This window comes from Papio anubis, chromosome 1, assembly GCF_008728515.1.
Source record: "Papio anubis isolate 15944 chromosome 1, Panubis1.0, whole genome shotgun sequence".
NCBI lineage: Eukaryota > Metazoa > Chordata > Mammalia > Primates > Cercopithecidae > Papio > Papio anubis.
The window spans coordinates 131710413-131716412 of record NC_044976.1 but is presented as its reverse complement, the minus strand read 5'-3'; the positions used below and the strand labels follow the sequence as shown (position 1 = coordinate 131716412).

The following is a 6000-nucleotide window of genomic DNA, read 5'->3' as shown; positions in this document are numbered from 1 at the left end:
TGCAAGCTCCGCCTCCTGGGTTCAGGTCATTCTCCAGCCTCAGCCTCCCAAGTAGCTGGGACTACAGACACCTGCCACCACGCCCAGCTAATTTTTTTTGTATTTTTAGTGGAGACAGGGTTTCACCATGTTCGCCAGGATGGTCTCGATTTCCTGACCTCGTCATCCACCTGCCTCGGCCTCCCAAAGTGCTGGCATTACAGGCGTGAGCCACCACCCCTGGCCAGCTCTTGACCTTTTTAAAGGCTTACAACTTTAACTGGTCCACGTGAAAGGGTCGTGATAAATGAGCAAGTGTGAGAAACGTGACTGGGGGCTACATGCATCAGCTAACAGAACAAAAAGTTTTACAATGCTTTTTTCATACAGTGTTTGGAATTTACAGATGACACAAGTAATTTAGGTCAGGGGTTAATGTTATTATTATCACTTTTTTTTCAACTCCTAGGGCCGGGTGGTGGTGTCAAGGTTGTCTGGCTATTTATCTTACTTTTTTTTTTTTTTTTCCCTCCAACTTTTTGCTTTCTCTCTTTCCTGCTGTCTTGTGAACTAAGCAAGGTGGGGGTAGGAGGACAGCAGGAGTAGTAGTGGTTTCCTTCCTTAGCACGATCTCGGCTCGCTGCAACCTCCGCCTCCTGGGTTCAAGCGATTCTCCTGCCTCAGCTTCCCAAGTACCTGGGACTACAGGTATGTGCCCCCACGCCGGGCTAATTTTGTATTTTTAGTAGAGATGGTGTTTCACCATGTTGGTCAGCCTGGTCTAAACTCCTGACCTCAGGTGATCCACCCACCTCAGCCTCCCAAAGTGCTGTGATTACAGGCCTGAGCCACCGCGCCTGGCCAGAGTTTGTAGATTTTCAATGGAAACTGGGTTTGGCTGCGAGCTGTGACAGTTGCAGATCTCTTAAGTATCCTTATGTTGCAGTGATGCTAAAAGTGGCAGATCATTCAGGCCAAGTAAAGACCAAGTCCTTTGAAATGATAGTTCCACAGTTTCAGAATTTCGACAGACAATTCAAGGAGATTGCTGCAGCTATTGAAGCTATGTGAAATGGATTATTTGGTAGATAAATTACTATCATTCTAAAGTCATGGACTTCACTTTCTGCAACAAAACTGCATAAGAATGAAATATTTATTGAATGAAAATTGCACTTTTTTTTTTTTTTTTCTTTTTTTTGAGATGGAGTTTTTCTCTTTGTTGCCCAGGCTGGAGTGCAGTGGTGGGATCTTGGCTCACTGCAACCTCTGCCTCCCGGGTTCAAGCGATTCTCCTGCCTCAGCCTCCTGAGTAGCTGGGATTACAGGTGCCCGCCACCACACACCACTAATTTTTGTATTTTTAGCAGAGATGGGGTTTCACCATGTTGGCCACACTGGTCTCGAACTCCTGACCTCAGGTGATCCACCCGCTTCGGCCTCCCAAAGTGCTAGATTACAGACAGGAGCCACCACGTCCAGCTGCTTTTCCATTTTTAAAAATAATTTAAAAAATTTAGGCCCCCCCCCCAAAAAAAAGATAATAGCGGCCAGGCTCATTGGCTCATGCTTGCAATCCCAGCACTTTGGGAGGGTGGTTGGATCGCTTGAGCTCAGGCGTTTGAGACCAGCCTGGGCAACAAACATGGCGATACCCTCATCTCTATTTAAAAAAAAAAAAGATAATAGCCATAGTAATTTTTAAAAACTGTGTAGCACTGGCACAAGAATAAATAAGTACCCAATGGAACAGAATCCAGAATCCCGAAACAGTCCTGAGTGTGAATGGAAATTTCATATATGATATGGTATTTGAATTAATGAGTTGTTTAGTGGGTAATCTTGAGAAAACTGACTTACAGTATGTTGGAAAAATAAAATTGGATTATAACTCACACAGTTACAAATTTCCAACAGATAAGATACCAAAAAGTCAAAGATGAAACCATGAAGCTAATAGACAAAAATTCAGAATAACATTTTTGTTACCTTGAGGTGGGAAAGAATTTTTAAAATAGAAGATTGTAAAGCCTTACAGCAAAGAGGAAAAATAAATGGATGAATCTGAGCAACTCGATATGAAAGTCTTCAATGACGCACATCATGAACAAAGTTAAGAGATAATAACAAGGAGAAGGTATGATATCTAAAACAAACAAGGGACCTATAACTAGATTCTAGAATATACAAGGAACTTCTGAAATTAGAAAGAAAAAAAAATACCCAATAGAAAAAAATGGGTAAAGAATGTGAATAGTCCAACTTAAGAAGGGGAAAGCTAAGTAGCTAAAAATATGAAGACATGATGAACCTCACTAGTAACCAGAGAAATGCAAATAAAATGGCGAGATACCAATTTATATCTTTGGTAAACATTAGAAAGTTATGTCTTGGGTAACATATAGGCAAATGAGAGGCCAGGCACAGTGACTCATGCATGTAATCCTAGCACTTTGGGAGGCCGAGGCAGGTGGATCACATGAGGTCAGGAGTTTGAGACCAGCTTCATGAACATGGTGAAATCCCATCTCTAGTAGAAATACAAAAATCAGCCAGGCATGGTGGTGCGTGCCTATAACCCCACCTACTCAGGAGGCTGAGGCAGAAGAGTCGCTTGAACCTGGGAGGCGGAGGCTGCAGTGAGCCGAGATCATGCCACTGCACTCCAGCCTAGGTGACAGAGCGAGACTCTGTCTCAAAAAAATAAAATAAAATAAAATAAAATAAAATAAAATAAAATAAAATAAAATAAAATAAAACATAGGCAAATGGGAAACAGGTACAGCTGATGTGAAACAGGTACAGCACATTGGGAAGCAACCTGGAAGTATTTAAGTAACCGTATGCTTTAAGATTCAGCAGTCCTTCTAACTATATACCTAAGAGAAACTAGCACCTAGGTCTATAAGGAGACATGTATCAGAATATTCATGACAGGACTGTGTGTGATGGTGAGAATCGGAGGCAGTCCAGATGTCCATCACTAATGCATAGATTTACTTAGGCTTGGTTTACTGATGCAAAACAGAGAGAGTAAAAATACCTGTTTTCACAAAAACAGTGAAAAGGGAGTAGGAAACAGCATAAAATTCATAGCAGAAACCCATTTCTGCAAATACACAATATTGCATTTTGTTAAATAAACACACTCTCACATACACAAACACTGATACCTTTTATATCTCCAGGTTAAATTTTTTTTTTCTTTTTGAGATGGAGTCTCTGTCTGTCACCCAGACTGGAGTACAGTGGTGCGATCTCAGCTTACTGCAACCTCCCACTCCTGGGTTCAAGTGATACTCCCACCTCAGCCTCCTGAGTAGGCTGGGATTACAGGCACCCGCCATCATGCCCAGCTAATTTTTTTGTATTTTTGTAGAGACGGGGTTTCACCATGTTGGCCGGGCTGGTGTTGAACTCCTGACCTCAGGTGATCCACCTGCCTGGGCCTACCAAAGTGCTGGGATTACAGGCGTGAGCCACTGTGCCTGGCCTAATATTTTTAGAAATAATACGTATATTTAAAAAACAGACTAAATATACAAAACTGAGTGCATTTTAGGGGAGAGGAATTGGTGTTAAGAATGGGAGATGAGGAGAAAATAATGAAAAACTATAACAGAACAGGGATCTTACCCAATCAGTGATTATAATGTGCAGTAGGGCTGGGCAGGGTGGCTCATGCCTGTAATCCCAGCACTTTGGGAGGATCAGATGGGTGGATCACTTGAGGTCAGGAGTTCGAGACCAGCCTGGCCAACATGGCAAAATCCTGTCTCTACTAAAAATACAAAAGTTAGCCAGGCATGAGGGCGCATGCCTGTAGTCCCTGCTACTCAGAAGGCCGAGGCAGGAGAATCGCTTGAACCTGGGAAGCGGAGGTTGCAGTGAGCCGAGATTGTGCTATTGCACTCCAGCCTAGGTGACAGAGACTCCATCTCAAAATAAATAATAAATAAATAAATAAATAAAGTAAGTGCAATAAACTGAGGGAGATGATTGAATCAATTTTGTGTGCCTGTGAGTGATAAGAGGAAGGCAAAGTGAAAGTATACAATACCTTTTGGGAGAAATAGAAGAGGACTGACTGGGGTGAAGATATTCGCAACATAATATGGAAACTACTCTTACAAATCCATGAGACAAAGACAACTCAAGAAAAACATGTATTTTGGCCGGGCATGGTGGCTCACGCCTATAATCCCAGCACTTTGGGAGGCCAAGGCAAGTGGATCAGTTGAGGTCGGGAGTTCGAGACCAGCCTGGCCAACATAGTGAAACTCTTATCTCTACTAAAAAATAAAAAAAAAATTAGCCAGGCGTGGTGGCGCATGGCTGTAGTCCCAGCTACTCAGGAGTCTGAGGCAGGAGAATCGCTTGAACCCTGGAGGTGAAGGTTGCAGCGAGCCGAGATTGTGCCCGTGCACTCCAGCCTGGGCAACAGAGCGAGAATCCTTCTCAAAAAAAAAAAAAAAGAAAGAAAAATATGCCATTTTGTTTGTTTCTTTGAGACAAAGTCTTGCTCTGTCCCCTATAGTGAAGTGCAATGGTACCATCTCGGCTCACTGCAACCTCTGCTTCCTGGATTCAAATGATTCTCCTGTCTCAGTCTCCTGAGTAGCTGGGATTACAGGCATGTGCCACCACGCTGGGCTAACTTTTTGTATTTTTAGTAGAGATGGGGTTTCACCATATTGGCCAGGCTGGTCTTTAACTCCTGACCTCAAGTGATCCACCCACCTCGGCCTCCCAAAGTGTTGGGATTACAGGCCCGAGTCACTGCTCCTGGCCAATAAGGTTTTTTTTTTTTTTTTTTTTTTGTATTTTTTTAGTAGCGACGGGGTTTCACCATATTGGCCAGGCTGGCCTTGAACTCCTGACCTCGTGATCTGCCCGCCTCAGCCTCCCGAAGTGCTGGGATTACCAGCGTGAGCAACCGCACACGGCCAATAAGTTTTTCAATGCAGGAAAAACATAAATATGCCCTCAAAGGAGGAATTATCTTGTATATACATTCATACCTACATATATGGAAAAGGATGACGAATATGCCAGGAACAGTTAATTACCTCTGGGGATAACTGAGTGGATCTAGAAAATGTTGTTAGGGAAGCTTACATTTTACTGTCTGCCCTTTTAAATTTTATAACATGTGCATCTATTATTTACTTAAATAATGAATAAAATGCCTCTGCTTCAGAGTTGATTGTTGTAGGAAGTGGCAGACCATCTTGCCAACTACAACGGGAAAAATATAACACTTTTAAATATAATACTTTAATGGAAATACAATATGTAAACCATATATAGTTTATATAATACCATAAACTATAAATATAATATTTCTAAAAGTTATCGAATAACTGCAAAACAAAAATAACAAGATGAACTAAAATTATAGACAGGGAATAGTACTAATTAGGTAAACTGAGATTGTTGGCTATTCTCTTTCCTTGGGTAATTTGCTGCATCTGGGTCTGAGATGAGGATCAGATTGAAGGGGTGGCCAGCCCCTCCACAACCTGTGGGTGTTTCTGTCAGGTGGGCGAGAGACTGAGAAAAGAAATAAGACACAGAGACAAAGTATAGAGAAAGAAAAGTGGGCCCAGGGGACCAGCGCTCAGCATACGGAGGACCCGTGCCAGCACTGGTCTCTGAGTTCCCTCAGTATTTATTGATCACTATCTCTACCATCTTGGAGAGGGGGATGTGGCAGGTCTATAGGGTAATGGTGGGGAGAGGGTCAGTAGGAAAACATGTGAGCAAAGATCTCTGTGTCATAAATAAGCTTAAGGAAAGGTGCTGTGCCTTGATGTGCACATAGGCCAGATTTATGTTTGACTTTACACAAGTATCTCGGTGCATTAAGGAGCAGTATTGCTGCCAGCGTGTCTCACCTCCAGCCATAAGACGGTTTTTTCCTATCTCAGTAAATAGAATGTACGATCAGGTTTTACACCGAGACATTCCATTCCCAGGGACGAGCAGGAGACGATGTTTTCCTCTTATCTCAACTGCAAA

At 42.6% G+C, this 6000-nt stretch overlaps 1 pseudogene; it reads left to right on the top strand.

Moving 5' to 3' along the window:
* The first annotated feature begins 759 nt into the window (after positions 1–759).
* Positions 760–1202, top strand: LOC116270113 (annotated as a pseudogene).
* The last annotated feature ends 4798 nt before the right edge of the window (positions 1203–6000 follow it).